General features: G+C 35.0%; 2 long non-coding RNA genes across 2 annotated transcripts; one reads left to right on the top strand and one right to left on the bottom strand.

Moving 5' to 3' along the window:
* The first annotated feature begins 3610 nt into the window (after positions 1-3610).
* On the top strand, positions 3611-17344 carry LOC120317262. The gene is made up of 4 exons (XR_005559179.1): positions 3611-3686; positions 8409-8481; positions 12022-12177; positions 16287-17344. It is a non-coding gene; the product is annotated as an uncharacterized LOC120317262 (long non-coding RNA).
* A 1022-nt stretch (positions 17345-18366) lies between these two features.
* On the bottom strand, positions 18367-21918 carry LOC120317261. Its single transcript, XR_005559178.1, has 3 exons — positions 21729-21918; positions 20748-20858; positions 18367-20260 (listed from the first exon to the last, which is right to left on the bottom strand). It is a non-coding gene; the product is annotated as an uncharacterized LOC120317261 (long non-coding RNA).
* Positions 21919-23251: the final 1333 nt, after the last annotated feature.

Here is a 23251-nt window from a genome sequence, read left to right as displayed (position 1 = left end):
AAATCTGGATTTTTTAAAAAAGAAAATAGATATATAAGATTTTATGAAAATTTTTATAGAAAAGGTCTTAATCATTCAGTGTCTCCTAATGTACAGATTCTTTGCTCAAACCCTCCCTTGATGTATTTAATTGACTTAATGCAAATTGCCTAAGGATTTTTCTTTTAAAGAAGATTAATTTGAGGGGTAAATTTCTATCATGTGGGCATTTAAGCTGCACATTTCACCTATATAAGCTCTTTTTAAAAAAATGTTGCTGCCACTGTTAGTAAGCAATTTTTAATAGTATAACTTTTTAATTTGCCATGTTTTAGGTATGAAAGGGAAAGATGGTTTAACGATAATGCTTAAGTTATTGAAAAGTCCGAATTTAATGCCCGGATCACTCAAAAGAAAAGCTATAATGGAACATTTCATATACTATGTTATCCCAATAATACTCTGTACAGTGCATCTTCACATAAGCCCAAAACAATACTGTTGTGGAATTCCCTCACAAGGTGAAAAAAAAGAATGAATAGTTTGATCAAATGAATTAATTTAATTTCATATGATCCCCCTGGAATTAGCTTAGAATTACATGGTATTCATCAGCTGGCAACACCACAGAATGATGAAATTGTTTGGAATTTCTTTACTGTTATTATAATTTTCAGATAGTCATGTTCTTTTATACTTTATGCATCTTCATTCTCAAAAGGAAATCACTACTTACTAGACTTTAATTTACTTATTCAAAGAACTAATATGTGTGCCTACATTAGATAAAACTAATCAAATCTATTATGGGTTTTAATATATCCTCTTAATTGCACACACTGATAAAAAAAATAAAACCCATGCTCCTTTAGTGTCATTTAATGAAATTAAACAAATCAATCAGAAGATTTCTTTTTCAGCTTTATAATAGCATTGCAGAATGTAACACTTTTATTCTAAACCACAAAAGGGGAAAACAAGGAGTTTATCATTGTTAAAATTGCAAATAGAGATATACATAGTATAGACTTATCATACAATATTTCACAAAACATCTCCTTGGGCAGAGGATGGAAATGAAACTGTTTTCTTATGATTATGAGATTAGCTACTGAGAATGTTTACAATATTGACAATATCTTACTTCATAAATCTATATTATCTAGTCCTTCTGGAAAATCATTACATTGAGCTATTTAGAAGTTAGAAGGGAAATAATGTTAGAAGGCAAGTTGAAACTGTAGCATCTTAATTCAATAAGGAAGATGAACATGTGTTATTCCCTATAATGCCCCTGTTAAATTAAATATTATGTTGCAATAATTTTGATAAGCACAATTCTCAATAAGCTTCTTTCTAGCACATGTTATTTTAGCATTGAAGTTTAGAACTAAACTCATAGAGACTTGACATGGTATTGAGCAAGCTTTAGATAACACAATCTCTGCTTAATGGTTTTTATAAACTTTATAAAAAACAGTATATGAATTATAAGAAAAAAGTTTAAGCTGCAGACAAGACACATTTTCCATCAACAGAATAGATTAATAAAAAATCTATCATCTGTGCAGAGAATACTAGGAACATCACCAATAAGTGAATCGGGATGACTTATTTCTCTTTAATTCTATAGTTCCAGCTGGCACAAGGTGCAATTGGAGAATAGTTTAATTGTTCATAGACATCTGTCTTTAGATTCATTTCAAAAATACAATCCTGGGTATAAAATAGTCTATATAATTTTTGACATTTTTATATCTTTCCCAATCAAGGTACTGTTGGAAAGTCAGGTAATGTGGCTTCCCCATCACTTTTTTTGTTTTAAAGAAACCAATCTTAGACACATTTAAAATAGAAGGGAATAATATTCTGGCAATATATCAATAGCACAGCTGGAAAGCAGATGTTCAATTGAGTGCTTTCAGTGTTTAGGGAACACTATTAAAACTGTAACTACCTCAAATGAGAAATGTTGATAATTTATTGCACTTTTTCTTTTTTCATTTCTGTGCACCCCTTTCTTTCTTTTTAAAGTTGAATTCTCCAATCTACTTTATTGTTTAAATTGATTATGTTGGAAATGTTACTGCTAAGGATTTTTTTTTTAGCACAGTAATGCCAATGGATACCATCAGTCACAATTAGCCAATGACACTTGAATTGTTTACTATACAGTCGAATGGACTAATAAATGTGTATCACCAATAAAATGTAGCATTTAGCATTGGGCATAGGTATTTGATTTTGTCTTTATACATTTCTCATGGGACACTTTTAAAGAGACCCTGGTGATTACAGGAGACATATAAAATTAAAGCTTATAAGGTATTTGCAATTGTGCAGTTCATGCCTCTTAGAAGCTGTGTGGCCCGTGCACTCATTTCAATTTTCAGGATGTATGTAAAAGTGGGACTGGCAATTCCTGTCTGGGGGTGTTTTTCATTTGCCTTATGAATAGTGACAAAAAAGTAATTGGTTTCCTTGCACATTCTTCTGATTTGGTTGGGAAACAGTTCTAATGGTTTGGATGGGAGACAACTGGGTTAAATTTATAATGAAATGTGGAAGCAAAAGTGAAGTTAAATCTACCTCGCCTTTCACAAATAAAAGTAAACTAGAAGATGAAGCCTGAAATTAAAGTTAAGTCATAATATCAAAGTATGAGAGTTACTCTACTGAAGCACAACTAAATGCATAGGTATAGAATAGGTGGTACCTAGCCCAATAGCAGTAACTGTGAGAGGGATCTAAGAGTCCTGGTGGACAACCACTTAAATATGAGCCCGCAGTGTGCTACAGTTGCCAAAAAAGTCAACTCAGTCCTAGACTGTATTAACAGAGGGATAGAATCAATATCAAGAGAAGTCTTAATACCATTTTATAATGCCTTGTTAAGACCACACTTGGATATTGTATTGGTTGCCCAATATATATATAAAAAAAGATGTTGAGACTCTAGAAAGAATACAGAGCAGAGCAATGAAGATGATTAGGGGACTGAAGGCTAAAACACATAAAGAACAGTTACAGGGATTGGGTATGTCCAGTCTAGTGAAAAGAAGATCTAGGAGTGACATGATATCAGTCTTCTAGTATCTGAGGGGCTGCCACAAAGAAGAGGGGGTCAACCTATTCTCCAAAGCACCTAAGCATTGAACAAGTGTAATGAATTAGCTGTCTGTCTATCTATCTATCTATCTATCTATCTATCTATCTATCTATCTATCTATCTATCTATCTATCTATGTCTGTCTATATATCTATATAGAATATAGTCTCTAGTATACAGAAGCATATTTATTAAATATATTAAAATCATACCTATAATAAAACCAAAGAATAGCCATGTTTATCCTATTCATGAACCCTTTAGGAAACTCACATTGCTGGAATGCATGGCATGGCAAGGAATGCATGGCATGGCAAGGAATGCATGGCATGGCTCCTCAACTGGGTGTACAGAATATAATATACTTATGCTGCAGTTTTCAAGAAGTAGCAAAACAAGCAATAGACGTACACAAATCATCTGTAACATTTCTGACGTGTCATGAATTTAGACTTGGAATAAACAAGTTGGATATAAAAGGAGAGATAAAATGCAATGGACTTCAGAAGTGTGAGACCTCCATGAGGAGCAGGGGATGCCCTGAAGTCTAATTCCCAACCCACTCTAACACAGCCTGGCCAACTGTTGTTGAGTGTTTGTAAGTATTGATTGTGTGAATGAGTAGCCTAGTTGGGCAGCAATACTTACAGCAACTTGAATAGCCTTGCTGGGCACAATTCTTTGTTTATCCTAGTTGGGCACAATCTTTGAGAGCAACTTGAGTAGCCTAGACAGATGCTTATTGATTCTTTGTTTAGCCTAACTGGGCAAAAAGTAATGTTGTTTAACCTAGTTGGGTAACTAAGTTATTGTAAAACTGTGTAAGATAACAAGTAACAAGTAACATGTATTAGTCAGTTATGATTGAGCACCTGCCTTGTTTATTGTCCAATAACATAAGAAGAAAAGAACTATTATTAAACCTTATCTTGAGTGAGTTTGACTCATTCATTTTATAAAACAAGAAGCAATGGCTAGAAACTAATCAAGGAGAGAACCAACCTAGAAATTTCCTTACAGAACAATTAATCAGAAGTTATGGTGCTCCATTGCAGGAGGTTTTCAAGAAAAGATTGGCAACCATTTATCTGGGATGGTATAAGGAGTCTTGCCTTGGGCAGAGAGTTGAACTAGAAGACTTCCAGGATCTCTTCCAGCTCTGTATTTACTTGTTACCATAATATGAGTTTCAGTTTTAAGATATTGAAAGACAAAATTATTGAACATAACCTAGCCATGTGAAGTAAATTTAATATATGCATGTAAATATATGCATGTGTATTCAAATATTAAGTCCCAGTTAGATCTATGGCACATATCCCTCAAACTGTGCACAGGATTGCAGTCTTCATTTATATAAATATCAGAAAACATGTCTGTTTCGATTCACCTCCCACCAAAACTGGTGGGGTTTTAAATGTTTTATTTCAGGAGTATCCTTCCATTATTTGTGTCTATTTATTTAAAATATGATATAGCCAAAATTGAGTACTTGGAAGAAAATTAAAATCATGTGCTTGACTTTGCCTTTGAAATTAATTATGTTTTAAAACTATTTAATTTTACAAAATAATTTTAACCTGTATTTCTTTATTTACATGTCAGCCAGGCCACTTCTATATTATATGGCACAATAGGATTATTGTAATTAATTAATGAAAACAGAATACATTCCAAAAAGCTCTTCATGTGAAAAAATAAAGGGGAAATTAATTTTACATTCCCTGCGATCCACAAGAAAGCCCAAATTCTGAAAACTAAGTATAAGGCAAAAGCTTTCCTGTGTGGAAAAACATCCCTCTTATGAACCTCCTGACAAAGAAAGAGATTTCAGGGTTTTCCCCCCTCCCATATGCTAGGGCTGTTGTGATTTATATGAATCATGATAGATAATATAACAATATCCCCACTCAGAGGTTATGATACTGTTGCTGCCAAGTGTGCAACCATTTAACTCCCTTTGCCCTGAAAGCAAAAGTCAGCACAGATTCCTTCTTGTAGACCAACCCACGGGTCCCCAACCCATGGCCCACGGCCCACCACTGGGCTGTGAACCATTTGGAACTGGACCGCAAAAACCATGGTGAGCATGCCCGTATCCACACTTGCACGAGCAGTGGATGAGCACATGCACATGCGCTCCATTTAGGTGACCACTGGGGTGCAGGTGCCACTGCTCATGCAAATGCAGCTGTATATGCATGCACTTGCCATCTATTCACATGGAACTATCCCTCCCCCCCCCAGCCAGTCTGCAAAACCAGAAAGGTTGGGAAAATCTGCCGTAGACATTTGTATGAAACCCAGAAATGCCTAAAAGGGAGACCATGCCATTGAATGACATCAGTGGGAAATTACTCAGAGGAACTAAGTGGCAGCATGTAGTTAATCTTTGCTGATCTCAAAAAACAACAACTAAGAAATTGGCTAATGCCTACGTTGGAAATCACCAGGAAATTCTAGAAAAATAGATTAATAAGGAAATTATCATTCTAAAAGAAAACAATGACAACACACCTCCATGTTAAGAAAATATGCCTGCATATTATTAGGAGCTGATAATATGCAAATATTAAGAGAATATTTGCTTTTAAACTCAAAATGTTTTTTTTTCTAGTTTAATGAGTGTAAAATTGATACCTCTATTCATAATTGTTTTGAGGATTTTTTTTCCTCATTATGGTTCCTGGCACAAGTCTGAGTGCCCTGGTTCTTTTAAGCCATAATGACTTGTTTGGATTTCAGGCTAAGCCAAAATAAACCATTGTATGGCTTAGCATTATATATGAAGCATGCCATAAAGTTATGAGATCTTAAAGATCATCTAATCCATCCAGTCTAATTCCAAGTGAGGATTAGGATAGATATAGAGATAAAGAGATAGACAGAGATAGAGATAGAGATAAAGATAGAGCGATAGAGCGATAGAGAGATAGAGATGTCATGGAAAAACCCAACGAAAAAGACAAAAGGCAGCAGCACAAAACAATAATTCTTACTTTAAGATGCAGAGGTTTATTTTGCTAATAATTTGGAAAATAGCAAGCATAATAACACAACATCACTTACATTAATAACCCATTGCAATGAGGTCCACTGGTATAGCAAATTCCAAAGGACAGCTATAGGCCAATGGCAAATCAATCATGTCCAGACCCAACTCTTTATACCCTTTCTCCTTCTAAGACTGTAGTCAGATGGTCTGCTGACTTTTGCTGACTTCTGCTGACTTTTACTGACTTCTTACTCACCTCCTGTTGACCTTCTGCTGAACATAATTTTCCATATATACCCGTGTACATTGGAACCTGCATCCATCAGCTACTTTCAGTTCCCTATTTCTTACTATTCCAGTCCTTATGTTCTAAATATATTTGAAACAAGCAAGCTTAGCAAAATCATATTAAGAAAAGTACAATTGCAAACTGCAAAATTAAGCATAGCACAAACTTTGGTTCAATACTTTGTCCATGAGCCCTGATTCAGTTTACCTGGGCTAAACCTTGCATAAAAGAACAATAGCCAATATTTTCATTTTCCACAGAGAGATAGAGAGATGGATGTACATATTCATTATATAAAGTTTGACCTGGAAATAAAGTCCCATGAAAACATTTAACTTCCTTTTTAATCACTGCAGGTATGCTCAGCTGTATATCTTTGTACGTTTCTCAGTATTGATTCTTAGCTTTTCCAGTAAGTCAGGTTTCTCTTTATAGCAATGCAGAGAGCACCAGCATTTTACTGCTGATTTAAATGGCTCAATCTACAGCTTTCATTCATCATTATAAACCACGGGGCTGCTTCACTTTCACTAAAGGATTTGATATTTTAACGTGTAATTTGCAAGGCCCTCATTCCTTTGGTGTGAAACTAACCTTAGCAGCATGGCTAAATGGCTGAGTTCTTTTAACAAAGCATCATTGTGTTCACTGCAGAAAACAAACCAAGGATTTTGAACTCTGGGATTAGGAGATGTGATGCCAGCAAGCCAGCTCTGATCTGCACACACTATTAATCCAGGGACCATATTCATTTCTCAAGCACACTCAGAAAAGTTTTCTTTGAAGTTCTCTCCATTCCATGATATAAGCTGTTACTTTTCCCCCCCTTCCATTCATAAGCTCATTTTTATCCACCCATAGTTAATTTCCTACCCCTGCTGTTGTGACAGCTTCATAAAGCATATACTCCCACTGTAGACAGCTTCCTGGTAACAATTCAAATGCAAATGATTTGGGGATCCTTTACTGAGCTGGGCAGACGTTCCAGTCCTCAAAAGCAAAGCTATTACAGTATTGTGGAATATAATACTGTGGCTTTTGTGTGTTTGATATAAAACCAAGTTCCATTTTTTCCCATTTTTAAAAAAAATTCAGCCTTAGGTTACAACCATAGCAGATTTTGTCTTTATGTTATTGCCAACATTGTTTGCTGCTAGAACCTATGAGTAACTGTTTCAGGTTTCGTAGTGTGAGCTTCCATGCACAGTACAAATTTTTGTTATGCCTGGGTTATTGAATCAAAACATGCACTGTATATAGTTTCATGGGGCTTGAAACTGATACATCCCATTTGATGCTTTGCAGTGAAGTCTCACTGGATCTTCATTGGCCCAGATACATTGCCTATGATCTCCAGGTTGACTTTAATCCTTAACCAACCAAACAACCTCCTGCAAGCTGAGAAATTTGCTCTTTTGCCTATATAAGTGTGTTTAACTCTTTGTGCCCATGGGTATGCTGGTGGTTTTATTTATACTAGAGCATTAGCAGTAAGCTCAGACTTAATAATTAGGATAACAATATAAGCAGGTTTTAAAAGGCTTAATACAAAGGCTTAATATGGAGGGAAGACTGGGAAAAGGAACTATAAGCCAAACAAATAATCTTTCTTTCTACTGGCAGCTCTCCTTCCAAATGTTGACAAATAACCTTTATCAGGGAGGCTTTATTGCAAAGTTGGTGTGGATTTCAGCTACTGGCTCCAGGGTTTCCTCTGTGTGCGTGGGAGAGGGAAAAGCAAAGACTCTTCCCTTTGTCTCTGCTTTTTGCTGAGATGATTTAAAAAAAAAAAAGACATTGGTTTGAATGATTTCAGGGTGGTCTCTGTAGCATTCCCACTTCTAATTTTATCCTCACAGCATTTGAGTAATCCTGTCCTCCTTTGAAAAGCGGCTGTTTTTAATTCTACCTCTCTCCAAGGGTGATAAGAATTCCTTTAAATTTGGGGTTTAAAATTTAAAGTGGCTGAGAGATGTGGGTAGATTTTAATAAATAAATAAATAAAAATGCCCTGAACACTCACTGTCGGTTGGCAGGACTGTTTCTCCTTCTGCTTTCCTTCTTCATCTCTCATTTCTGAGATCAGCTACAAGAAGGAAGACAGTCATTGTATCCTTTTATTTAATTAATTGTTTTTCTTTTTCCAGGTATGAAGGGGGGGAAAAAAAACCCACCAGTGTATGATGAAGGCATTTTTACTTTATTTTAATGTAAAATAAAGAGACAGGCTTCATTGCAAGGTAAAGGGACCCCTACTTTCCCCCTGCTCTTTCTCCCTCCTCTGAATTTCATAATTCTCATAGCCTTCCCAAAATTCTCATAGCCTCCCTTTTATTTCACCCAACTTGAACAGGAGCAATTGGAGGAACACATTGAACACATTGGTGCATTAAAGGACTGATGAGCTATGGGCTGAATGCTCACGGTCTAGTTTTCTTCTGTGCCTAAGACATGTCTTCAGTGGCAGAGTGAGCTGCTTTTGGTATACTGAAATGGGCTGAGCAGCCTCTTGTGACTGACACTGGCAAACTGCTCTCTGACTGGTTGATCCGTGTCATAGATGTCCAAGAAAACTTTTTTGTGATATGTCCTTTATTTTTTTTTACATTTGCTGAGCACCAGGACTTGGATCCCTGCTAATGTAGTCTATCTAAAGAGTAAAGGCCTGCGAGATCAATTCCTGGCAGAGTTTGAATCTCATAGAATAACATCTGGTTGCCTACACTTGGCAAACTCCAAATAAGATGAAACTGATCAAATGCTGCCTCCTGGTGATTGATGTAATTGAAAACCCTACAGGATATGTACTAGGTAAAAAAATAAAGATGTTCCACCCAGGAAAGACGGAGTCACGTAAAACCACATGCATGGAGGTATGACCCAATGTAACATCTTTATCTCTCAGAGGGAAGATGGTTTGTATATATATATATATCTGATAGGAAAAGGAGTTGAAGAAACAATCCGGGCCTCAATCTGATAAAATAAACATAAATTGAGAACTGATATGATAAGTGTTTTACATTGACCTATTTTGCTTTCCTTTCAGAGATCATTATCTCTGCAGTACAGAAATCTTTGCACTGAAACCATTAGTAGTTATTTGTTTGCTAAATGAGTTTAGAGATCTGCTTAGATATAATTTAAATACCATTTAAAACCCCATTAGCTATGTTTATTACCAAATTTAAATAGTATCTTTGACTTAGTTGCTTACAAAAAAGGGGGGGAGGGGAAGAGAGAAAAAAATAGAAATGGAAGGCTGAGTTAATTAATCCCAGGAACTTCAACCTCTTGAGGCAAAAGCTCACCACCACTATGGCTCATTGGCCTGTAACAAAACAAGTTAGTAAACTGTTATTAAAACTGCCAGATGAAAGAGTGGAAAATTGAGACAGCTACCTGTTCAGAGTCAGACTTATTACTGGGAAAAATGAGAAACAGACATTTGAATACCCATCTCCAAAATTATTATTCCATATCCATATAAATTATGACTGTATAATTATTTAAATTAGCAGGGCTTTTTTTGCCATAGAACGCCCAGAACCTTTTTTAGATGGAATCTTGTAGGGTAGGCAAGGCGGATTGTATGAAATGTGTGAGTTTTGGCACCTTTTTTTTTTTTTACAAAAAAGCACTGTAAATTAGTATACCTATATTTACATCACTTTATTGTTCCTACTATATGGTATATAGAGTAAATATATAGTTGTTTAATTGTTAGTTTCGAGAGCTGCCCAGAATCCTGTATGCAGGTAAATTGGATTAATAAACAATTAATCTTAAAGGACTGTGTTTTTATCCAGTGAAATCAATTTCATTCCACAGTTTTTAGAAATGCTACTGGTGCTAATAGGCGTAATAGCTAAAAAAAAAAAAAACATCAAAGCTATTAAAAACTGCTTTGACTACGTATCTGTTTTGATGACTTCTAGCAGGTGTTCAGTTCATTATTCTGAATTATTCTGTTTAAAATGCTGGGCAGCAGGTAATTACTTAATTATCAATTTACTAAATGTATATGCTAAATGTATATGTGACTCGGGCCATTAGATAGAACCAAACAACAATGAATGAATTGAAGGCTGCCGCACAAAGTCTGATCCTGCAAGACTGCTCTATTTTAAGAACGATTTAATCTAACTGTTTTGGCTTGTATTAACATCTTTATTCCATTTGCAAATTCTTACACACAAATTTGTTGTTTTTTTAAAAAAAAATACTGCACTAAAGCATGTGTGTATTTCTGCAGTGCAAAAATTGGGAAAATATACATTTCAAAAAGCAATTGCAACCCAGTTCATATATTTTTTTAGAAATGCAGATTTTCCTAATGTTAGCTAAAAAGCTTTGCCTCCATCTCTGTTTGACAGCACTCTTTTAGAAATATGGAACAAATATAGAACAAATTTGCAAGAACACACTGGTAAAACATTTAATTTGCTCCTAACTCAATACAGCAAAAAGAGTATTACAATACAAATTCAGCATATGTACATAGAACAGAAATTTCAGAAATATGCAACAGTGGAAATAATACCGATCTTCACAGAAGTTTTCTGGTTTATTTACATGACGTTCTTCATTTTTAAAAAGAGCTGAAAAATTACACAGTCAATAATTCCATCAGAATATGTAATTATTTTTCTGATAATGAGAGAGTATCAAAATATGCAAAGGATGTCAAATTATTTCTATTAGAAATCATTAGCAATTATTAAATAAAAATATTGTTAGAATTTTAAACATTTCTTCTTTTTTAATGTAGAGCTTGCTGTCATAACACCTCTGATTTTCTAGATCAGATTTGTACTTTTTGTTTCTTTAATTAGATAAATAATTTCCTTGAGGTGATTCTTTATCAAGTTCCCTACTGTTTGTATTTTTTTTGTTTTGTTTTTATACTGCAGGATAAAACATATCCAAACACATATATCCACATCTAGTGAAAAGATTTCTTGTTATAAAGGCAAGAATTTGTATAGTTACTGACTCTGAACACTTATTATTTTACAAGGAGTATAAAACCAATTTATGTTTTAAGAACAAAATTTTAGGATTAATAGATCTGAAATCTTGGCCACAAAAATGGAACAATTAGAATATTTGATTTTTTTCATTTATTCCTTAGATGAAATAATTAATTCAATAGCATTCAAGTAGTACAGGGCTTTTATTGCTGTGACATCTTATTGTATATTCTCTGCAACAAAAGACCCTATTTAAAACATTTTATCTTTATTCTTCTATAGCTACCACAACTGCAATAGTATTCTTTTATACATCTAAATACAAAAATCAAAATAGAAATGTCAGTAATTTTTTTAAAGTATTTTATTTTATAAATACAGGCACACAGGAATTGTATGTGCATGTGTGCATGTGTGTTCATGCAGGTATGTTTTAAGGTGAAATTAAGCTAGAAAAAAAAGGGGAAAATCCAGTTTTTATCAAGAAAAGGCTCACAATCACGCTAGCCAAAATATTTTCAACGAACGATTCTTTTTTAAAAAATTGTCTTCAGTAAGCAAAGAACATATTTATTGAATATTCCCACTCTGAATAAATGAAAATGACTGGATCTAAACTTTTTCAACTGAATGTACCATTTTTTTATTCTTCCTTTACATTTGCATTATTATTTAGCATTTACATCCTACTGAGAAAAAAATTCAAAAACACAGGAAATCCCAAAGTCACCTCAGGATAAAAGAGAGATGATTTATAAACTCATAATCACCAGTTTTTGATATGTTTCATCATTAGTCAAGCTGAGAGAACAAATTGGAATCTAAGCGTCTGGTGAGTTTTGCAGGGGATCAGCAGATACAGTAAATGCAACCATGATGAAGGATAATTCATATTACGAGATAATGTGCATTATACATAATTATGACCATAACCAGCCCAAGTGTGCTTACAATGAATCCTTCTATATGAAAAAGTGGATGATTTAATTGCTGGGATTGCTTTCCTGCAGTTTCTTATTATACTGTATGTTTAGGACCATCTATAGCTACTTTTTAAAAATGTACTTGGCATCCATTATAAAACCAAGTTATCTGAGATAACAAAAAGTACAGATCGTTTTATGTCACTTTTCCTTTAAATCTCCTTCTGTCTAGCAGATGTGGCTCTATATCTGAGTTTATCTTTCTGATTTCATTCCCCCTGTCAATTTCTTGGTGCATCAAAAGTTAAAGAAAACCTGAGCAGGGGGTTGGATTAGAAGACCTCCAAGGTCCTTTCCAATTCTGTTTTTCTATTCTATTCTATTCTATTCTATTCTATTCTATTCTATTCTATTCTATTCTATTCTATTCTATTCTATTCTATTCTATTCTATTCGTCTAGTCTAGTCTAGTCTAGTCTAGTCTAGTCTAGTCTAGTCTAGTTTAGTCTAGTCTACACAGTGTGAAAATGGGTCAAGACACAGCACACTGCCTATGTCTATTACTGAATGCAGGGATTTATCTCTCAGATAAGCATTCCTATTGTTTTCCCCCCTCTGTTTATATTTCACTGAACCACATATATCTTAGGTGAGATGCAAAGTTCCTGATCTCCCTAGAACTTTTATAATATAAACAACAATATAGAGCAAAGCATTTTTTGGGACAGAAAATTTAAAATGTGGAATTCTGTGCTACATGCAGTTGGCTGAATGCATTGGTATTAATTTCTGATCAAACATTCATTAAGACTGTACTGCATTTAATTCAAGTTAATGAAGAGGGCTTTCCCCCTTTTTTGTACTGTTTTTATTTTTTAAATGGTAATTTGAGAATAGTCACAATGGTGCTTTTTCAAAAGGCCACTGGTCTTTCTTTGCTTTTTCCTTGAAGATGTTTCATTTCTCATCCAAGAAGTTGAAAAAGTCCAGTTGCCTTTTGAAAAAGCACTTTTGTGACAATCATGATCTCCATAGACATTTAATTTCAGAGTACTGTTTGGCAAATTCTCTAAGCAATCCAGACTTTTAGGAGTATATCACCTTCATTTATATCACTAGCCATTTATGTAAGCTGTAAAACAATTGAGAACCAGATGTAGTTGGTATATCACAAATAATCAATAGGTGGACAGGTTGAAGTGGGAAGTTGGAGCAGTTATCCACAATTGGTACCACTTCAAAACCAATGTATATGCTTCTTATCACCATGCTCTCAAGAGACTAAATTGTTCCAATCCAATGTCACTAAATTCAGCTAGTTAATGTCAGTCCAATAGAAAGGACATGCTGTTCAGCTAAATACAGCCCACTGCAATTCACTAAAGCAGATAGCTGCCTAAGCTGTAAAACCAGGAGGATATCAGGTGCCCTTATTTTTGCAAGTGTAGACAACCATAGAGATAACCTTGAAAATATCGCAGCAACAGTTACAACTTGTGCAAAAAAAAAATGTATGTTTTAAGCCCAGGTAGCCAAGAAAATTTTAGAAAGAAACTCAGATTGCCTAGGCCTTAACCCCCTGGGTTGCGAGAAGGAGGGAAGCAAAAATGCAGCCAGACTTTCAAAATTTACATCAGCATTTAAGGTAGGACAGATTAGGAAATATTAAGAAATATTGGAACACTCCTTTATCTATAAAGGCTATAGCAACAGAAACCTGAGCCCATGCTTTTCTAAACATCACTGCATAATTTCCCGAGACATATCTGTGTCTCTAATCGGTTCAGGCTGACCTCAAGGTCTTTCAATCCATCGGTCTTTCAATCCATCAAGGTCTTTCAATCCAATCAAGCCCACCTATGGATTTGTGAAATAGTGTAGATCCAAAAATAATGAATATTATTAATCTCCATTCACGCCTGTTGCAGGAGAGGACTATTTCAGTGCTTACTGGTTCATGTTCAGCATCGTGTACTTGAAATAAATACTTGGCTTTCTTTTTCTCCCCACCAAAAGCTTTGGGGATTTAGTTGCATCCTATAAATATTCATGAATTTAGGTCTCCAAGAAGAAGTGGGGGGAAAAATCAGAAGACATTTGGCTTTATTGCTGTGCCTAATGAGAAAGAATTAAAATCCAACAGGGATATGACCCAGAACCTCTCTCTTCCTCTTATGTATCAGATTGACTCTCTCTTGGTCTGTGATCAACTGCATTCTAAGTGAAAGTTGACACTAGCTCAACTTTCTGCAAATGCAGGTAAAATGGAATGTGAAGAGCCTAAACCTCTGTGCTGATCTAACCTGGTTCTGCCTCATTACCTGTAATTGGCATCTTCGGCTTAGTAGCGCTCCAATTCCATTTCTTTAATAGCATGGATTTTGATAACTATAGGTTAGAATGTTTTTTGTTTGGTTTAGTTTCGCTTTCTTCCTCCTGTCTTGTTTCCCAGTTTTACTGTTGCAGATTTGCAGAACAGAAGTTCATCTCGGGAAGAAATCCCTTCCAATGGCCTTTAATAGCAGCTATAACATAATATAATTTTGGACAACATTTTCTCTCTCTCTCTCTCTCTCTCTCTCTCTCTCTCTCTCTCTCTCTCTCTCTCTCTCTCTCTCTCTCTCTCTCTCTCATACACACACACACACACACACACACACACACACACCTCATAATATTCTACAAATTAAATAAATGTTAGTCTAGATTACTTGAAGAAGTGAGATTATTTTTTCTGGGAGCTATAGTACATTGGAAGAAATGCAAGCCTCAGGTAGTATTTGTTATTCCTCTGTTTTTGTTATTCTCTGTGAATCAATAAGGAGTCTTAGTGTACCTACTTTGAGCTTACAAATATTAGATGAAAGGATTCCAGAGAACATGTCATCTGCACATGCATACTCAAACACATCGTGTCAACTGGGGACAACTTTTGTGGATTTTTTTTTTCACCCGCTCTCTCTCTTCCCTTCTTCCCACTCCTTTCTAAACATCAACAATTCTGCTAACTGCCTTAGAAGGATATGATCACGTGGGCTAGAATCTTCAATTTTTTTTAACCTGTAAATGGCTGTAATTGGCAGGATATGGTAGTCTTTATTACCATCAGGATAAATCCTTCTTTCTGTAAAATTATTGCTTTCTACTTTTCTCTGTCCTTTTTTTATATATATATAAAGCTGAAAGATTCCACAAGAAATGTCCTTATGGGATCAGGGACATTCCACAGAAGATGAGCAGAAAGCAGTCATAAATCACATTTTATCATGATGTTTGTAACAACAATCATGCCTAACATTAACTATTGTTTATTTAAACAAGCTTTATAGATGATGGTGTAAGCTGGTTTATCCAAACAAACCAATCAAACTTGCTCCTATGTAACAGCAAACATATCTATTTCTTTCTACTTACCAGATTCCCAAAGTTCCTTTTTCACAAGGCAACTGGACTTTCTTACTTACCGGACTCTAACAGACATTAAAAATGGAACTGATGTGCATGAAAGTTAACCAAGTTTTGGTCTTGAGCAATACACTAGGGCAGACATGTCAAACTCACGACATCACGTGACTTTGCACGATGTATCTGAACTTTTTCCCCATTGCCGGCAATGGGGTGGGCGCGGTTTCCTCGTGACGTGTCTTGCCCACGGGCCAGCAGTTTGACACCCCTGCACTAGGGGCATCCATGGAGGGAATCACAAAATCAAGAATGTAGCTTTGTGTGTTTTAAATTCTGCTCCTTTCTTGTGACATATATTAAAAAAGGATAGGTCTTTGATTGGATTATTTCCATCTTTGCTTTTTTGACACATATACACATTGTGGTAAAATCATTTTCAGACCAAGGGCCTCCCTTGGCATTTGATTAGTGGGCCAAGACTATTCCAAGAAACAGTTTGTAAAGGATACACTTCATTTACTTGATATTAATATTTTTAAAAATTAAATATAGTTTATTTGATAATTTTCCATGCATGGATTTAATTTGTTCCCCTGTTTCTTTTATATTACAGAAAGATTGCAACTTTTGGAGTTCTCTGCATATTAGGTTATGCACTTCTGCACCAAACTAGCACTCAGCATTACATCCAGGTCAAAGTCTGGCCTATTTGTTTACATACTGTTTACATTATGATAGCATTTGCTGGCAACCATATTGCAAAGATGTTCTCCCCATCATTTGCTTGGCATCTTTCCATTTCTTCATATACTGTATATTTTCCAGTCCCTCTTCTAATAATTGATTTATTATAAGTACCATCAAAAAGAATAACAGTGATTCATATGACCTGCTGAGCCACCAGAATGTGACATATTGTATATGATTATGCTTAAGTCACAGTGGTGTAAATCACCACCCAGTCTCTATTATTTCAGCTGTTTCCTAGGATTAGTGCACCTAGTTGTTAATAAACTCCTTTTGCTTTTGCTGAGCTCCTCCCAATAGATAAGATTAAAGAATGGAAATATATTCTGTACAATGAATACCAATATAGGTATGCCTCCTTTTTAAATTAGTTCATTATGCAGCAATAATATTACAGTATATGAAACTAGTTCCTAATTCAGAGCTGGATACTTATTTATTGTTGGTATTCATCTTCAGCTCCCTTATTACCAGTACCATTAAAATATCATAAAACTAGGAAGAATTGCTATACTTTAATATACTCCTTCATTAGTGAACATTATCCATCTGACACATTTTGTAAACACCAGAGCTTCATTGAACTGTTTATTCAGGATAACCTGGTCCCTCCAGGAAGGAGAAAAAAAAAATCAATACTATTTACCTCCATGAGGAAGGGGGAGAAAAGAAGAAAAAATGTCAGTATTTATACTTTGATATGATTTTGAAATTTTTTTTATGCAAAGGCTAGTTTGATCAGAGGGCTGTGCTCTTGGCTCTATTGTAATTAAAGTCCCCTAAGCCAGTGAATATATTAAAATAATTATTATTTGTTTTGCTTACTGTGCTTAAACTATATTTGTGTGTATATGCAAATATGTCTTATTTTTAATGTCTAAATATATGCAATTTATATATTACTTCATTAAAATGTCTAAAGTATTTGAGTATGTCTAGAGTATCAATATATTTGGAACAAAACTATCATCACCAACAAAACTATTTTTGAGCAAAGAAATGCACTGTCGAATTCAAGAAATGCAAAAAAATGAAGGATAACTACATTTTGATCCCTTATATTAGTTTTGGGGCAATGTCTATCAGATGAAATCTTCATTCATCCCTAATAAAAATATTGATTCCAAAAATAACATATTTCTGAAGAAATCCTATCCTATATGTATAGCCACATATTTATTGTAGATGAAAACTATATGTGATCTTGAAATAAATAAAAAAGACATCAGAAAAGCAGTCAAACAGCAACATAAAAATAAGAGGGGGGGGTCCCTAGTGCTCTCTGAGCTTGCTTGATTTTTTGCAGATGTTTCATTAACCAAACTAGATAATGTTGTCAGCGTGTTTTATTCTTGATATTTTAATCTGCTTCATGGTGAGAGATGTTTAAGTCAACTACACCTTCATCTTGTAGAGCAGGGGTGTCAAACTGCCTGACTGTGGGCCGGATGCATCATGTCAAAACCGTGCCCACTCCATTGCCGGCAATGGGGGAATAGTTGCAATACGTCGTGACATGTCACGAGACATCGCAAGTTTGACACCTGTGCTGTAGAGGGCTGACACATCCTTATCATCATATCAATAAATAACATCCAAACAAAATTAATTAAATTAAATACAAAACCCACAATCCTGGTTAATACATTCCATTAGCTTGGTACTCCAAAGATAATAACAAACACTCTATTTGTAGAAGCATTTAATAGGCAGCAGGCCACAAGTAAGGTATTTCCTTAATACTTAACACTCCATGTGAACTATGAAGATAACTGGAATCCTCAAGTAGGAATTATTTGGCAGTTAATTATTAAGCCAATAATAGCAATGTAACCTTTGACTTAATAACAAGGAAGGGGATTTAATCTGCTCAGGAACAGTAGTCAATATGCTGTTCGTTCAATGTATATGTCAAGAACATTGAATGAAAATTCAAAGTCAAGTTTTATTTCAAATAGAGGCCATATGGAATATGATATCATTAAAGAACTTAGAGAAGAGATTTTCTATACTTAAACCTTCTCCATTACAAAATTGATATAACACACAGAAGTTGCATGGTGAAAAACTTTAAAGTTTTTTAAAGATTACAAAAGCTATGAAACTGAAATAGATATAAAAATGGGCAAGGAAGCTTTCAAAAGCTTTGAATGCTTTATTTTAAAAAGAAAAGTATTTTCCAAATAAGGAAAATAAAGGCGTATAAACATTAGCAAAATAAAGAATATTGAAAAGGTGGCTGGGGATGTGGGGCCAAAATGTTTTGGGGAGACAAGAAGTAATAATACAGCATTGCATGGGAGTGAAAGAAGTAATAAAATATATCGCTTTTGAAAATATCCCAAGAATATTTCTGGATATCGGCTTCTATTTGATATTAGCAATCAATCAGTTGGTTCACCAGAGTGGGAGGAGGCATGAAACTCTAGCCAGAATTTATAGATGTATTTTACAGATGAAAATCATGCACTGAAGAGATGAACAAAATGCAGCATGTTATTTGTGGATGGGTTCCATGGAGAGCTAGACTTAAATGGCTCTGAGAAATTCTCCATCCAATTGTGGACAAAGAAATTAGTGGATAATTGTTCTAGGTTTCTCCATTGTTCCACAGGTGACCAAATGTGAGGCCATGTTTCTCAGTTTAAGTCAAAAGGACAACCTGGGGATACAAGTATTTAACTATCCTTCAAGCTGGATTGGCTTATTTGCTTGATCTCACTGCAGAATGGTTTTAGCTTTGCCCAAACTAAGAGTACTACCTAACGGCCAGTGGTGGGATTCAAATATGTGAACAACTGATTCTTTGTGTGGATGCCACTTCCGGAAGTTCATTCTAGGCCTGGGCAACAAAAAATTAGCTACCGGTTCTGCCGAAGTGGTGCGAACCCACCACTGCTAACGGTCCATCTCTGGGCTCAGAGGAGGCCCAGAACTCAGAGCTTCTTCCAGACAATCACTGCCCTGACCCACATTTTGGGCCATACATTAGATTAGATCAAAAATGTTCTTTTACTCAGGAACATTTGAGACCTAATTTAAATTAGTGCTCGAATTAGTTCATACATTGATATACTTGTCATAATTTTAATTTATAATTTACTGGTGTAGGTTTTCACAACCATTATCTGTTGGACAGTGTTGAGCTTCATGATTTATTGACCTTGGTAAAGACAACAGATGTCCTGAATTTTCATTGGCACCTTTAGAGCCAAAGTAGCAACCAAAGACCAATTGAGCAGGGACTGGCTCAGGTCCCGTTTTCAGTGCCGGTTGTCTTGATTTCTGATTTGTCTTTAAATGAGCCGGTTTTCTATTGGTGCAGGTTGTTGTGGGGAAGTCTTAATTTTTAATTGTTTGTTATTTATTTCCCTATTATATTATTATTCGACAACTTCTTAAAATTAATGGGATAAATAAACATATAATAAAAGTAATAATCGGAATAAAACGGGAGCCAGGAAAAAAATGCAGACAGCTTAGAGACAGGGAATCTCACATGGGGTAGGTCAGGAGGAAATCTCTGGAGCTCTTACATCTTTTTCTTCTTTCCATGAAGCTGAAGTTTTTTTTTTTTTTGCACCTTTGGTGAGTAGTTATTTATTCCAGTAGGGGTTTTTGTTTTGTTTTTTGCCGCGATGATCCTCCTCTATTCTCCCAGGCATCATATAAATATGTAGAAATCTCACATTTCTTTTTCTCTTTCATGTCAGCTTCTTTGTTGTGGCTCTCCTGTATCAAGCTGTCAGATCAGGGACTGCAGAGGCACTCACCGCCCTGCTTGATAAGACTGGGTGTTTGTGCCACTCATCACCAAAGCAGGCAGCTGAGCTCAGACCGCTTTGGGAAACAATAGGTGGAGAAGAGGGGAAGAAAGGGGATTTATTTTTTATTTTTTGCAAGGACATGGCTGAAGTTGAATGAAAAATGAGACACTTTCTAATACATCAGGCATTAAGGCTAACAATATTCTGTTCTGCACATAATCCACATTTCCTGGCAGCATAGACATATCACTTCTGCTCTCTGGAAAACCAAACTAATTTCAGGGAGTCTCTTAAAACCTAACTTTCTTTTTAGCACTCCCTGTTAATTTTCTTACAACTGGAGATAAAAATTAAAACAAAAGAAAACTTGCGAATGCAATTGAAATATACAAAAATTGATTAAAAATGTAACATGAATGTTAAATAAAGATAAAGAAAATAACCCCTTTGATTATACTATTTTATTCCAGTAAAGAGCCAGTGATTACATCTATATAAACACTACTACAAATCCATTTTTGAATGATATTAATTCTTGAGGACATGAAATCTAATCCTACCTTTCTGCGGGTAAAGGTAAAGAGTTAATTCAAAGGCTGACTGATTTCAGTTTCTGGTTAACAAGGATCCTTCCATGAACCACAATCCTGACTTATCCATATTTTCATATACTGTATAGAGAAACATGGAATATGCATAATTTTGCAACACATTTAGCATTGTTTAAATTTTACTTTGTTCCAAGAATTTACCTCACCATAGTAATAATATCCAACTGATAAGGAATTACCAATGGATACGACCAAATCAAATACAACTTCAAGCACATTTTATCTTCAATGAAAGGACAGTACTGAAGATTTTTAAAATATCCACTGAATCCAATCAATTTGAAAAAGTATTGTTTGCAATATTTACTTAATAGTTTTTTTAAAAATACTGAAGATTTTTAAAATATCCACTGAATCCAATCAATTTGAAAAAGTATTGTTTGCAATATTTACTTAATAGTTTTTTTAAATTTATCTTAAAATCTGAAACCAAGGGTTTTGTAAGACAGCAAACTCCAGTTCTCTGTTCCACGTAAAAATCCCAGATTTTTTTTTATCAATTATTGAAATCGTTGCTACCTCTAACTATATGACTGGTCTCTGAAGAAAATATATCTAATGCATGTATATAAGCCACAGGGATTTCAGAGGCAGCCAAAGCATCTGAACAAAAGAAATCCAGATGTTTCTGTGTCACAGAGAGGCTAGTGCATTAGTAACGAGCACATCTGTTTCCTAGACCTCTAGACCTCAACTTCAACCACAGTATCTCACATCAGTTATTTGTGGCACAGAGATTCTAAAAAGCCTCAAGGCTTTCTGGGTGATAACTGCCGCTCCTCCAATCTTACTCTGGAGCCATGCTGATGCCAAGCACAAATATCAAATAAGTACATCTCCAAGAGGGAAACCATCATGCTTTCTAACCAGGCCTTGATTAAAGAAATCTGATTCCTCCACAATCAAGTCATTGATATTCTACATACCAACCTGGAATTTTGTAACTGCAACTGGAATCCAGGCCACCAAAGATCTCACAGCTTCAAGAATAAAAGCAAAAGGCTGGCCAGCAGGAGCAATCTCACCCATCAAACCCTCTGATCCTGATGGTAGCTATCTCTCTACCCATCGCCACACTAATGGTCACCTCCGTCTTCTCCATTTCCACCTTCAATCATTCTGGGCCAAATTCTGCAGCTGCACTGAAAACATGGCAACAGTTAGTACAAATGGGATAAATTTTCCAGCCTGGACTTAATTTTTATTAATATTATCATCTTATTAATATTTTATTAATTATATCTTCCTTGCTTCTTTGTGTGTAACAATAAATTTGACTTGATTTGACAGTTATGTATTATTATACAGTCACTGAATAACTAATAACATTCTACTATTTTAGAAATGAGCTCAGGTTTTCTCAATCATTTAAACAAGATATATATATACAAGAATATATCCTGAAAAATTAGTGGGTTTCAACTATTATGCTCCCTGAACTGCAATGTTTTGATCTTTTTTTTTTTTTGTCATGTATAGATTTTTAAACAAGGAACTGGGTACATGTTTTCCAGAAAAAATAATACTAGGATTGTTTCTGATTTTTTTTTCTTTTTTAAGTTTCTAATGCTTAAATCAGATAGCTTGATCCTTTAATAATTCTTTGCCTTTCCCTTGTCCTGTCAATTGGATAGCAATGCCTATTAGTAAAACATTCAATACAGTTTTCTTAGCAAAAACATAACTACAGTTTTAATTATAGCATTATTTAGAAAATATTTTGCTATATACCATGTAGCACTGGCATACAGAAAGCAGGTTTAATATAATCTCATAAAATCATGAAATGTAAACATGGGAAAGAATCTTTGAAACCATCTAGTGCCTAACCCCCTACAAATACACCAATTCCTGAGAGAAGCCCGGCTAGTCTGTTTAAAAATCTCCATCAAAGAAAAGTTCACCATCTCCTGTGGCAATTTGTTCCACTGTTAAACACTCTTACACTTTTCTTAACATTCAGCCCAAATTTACTTCTTTATAATTTAAATCCATTGTTTCTTTTCCTGCTTTCTGAAACAATTTGGCCCCATCGTTTTTATAGCAACTCTTCAGATAATTAAAGATGGTGATCCCTGCAGTTTTCTTTTCTCCAGGCTAAACATCCAAAGCTTCTATCCAGGTCTCAAGAGAAACTCTTTATTACCATCTTAATTGTTCTCTGGACACATTCCCAGTTTATCAAGTTCTTTCTAAAATGTGGTACTGAGAACTGAATATGGTATTCTAAGTGTGCTCTGATCACAGCAGCGTATAAATCAGTGATGGCTTCATTTGATTATGAAGGCATACATTTTTTTTTGTGTGGCTGCCTGGATTTGTTTTCTTTTTCCACTGCATCACACTGTTGGTTCATGGTCGGAATGGAGTTCACCTAGATCAGACATGTCAAACACAAGGCCTGAGGGCCGGATGCGGCCCACAAAGTGGTTTCATGTGGCCCGTAAATCCAT

This window comes from Crotalus tigris, unplaced genomic scaffold, assembly GCF_016545835.1.
Source record: "Crotalus tigris isolate CLP2741 ecotype Arizona unplaced genomic scaffold, ASM1654583v1 scf7180000019565.861182, whole genome shotgun sequence".
NCBI classification, from domain to species: domain Eukaryota; kingdom Metazoa; phylum Chordata; class Lepidosauria; order Squamata; family Viperidae; genus Crotalus; species Crotalus tigris.
Note: the sequence above shows the minus strand (reverse complement) of the source record. Positions and strands in the feature narration are given on the sequence as shown.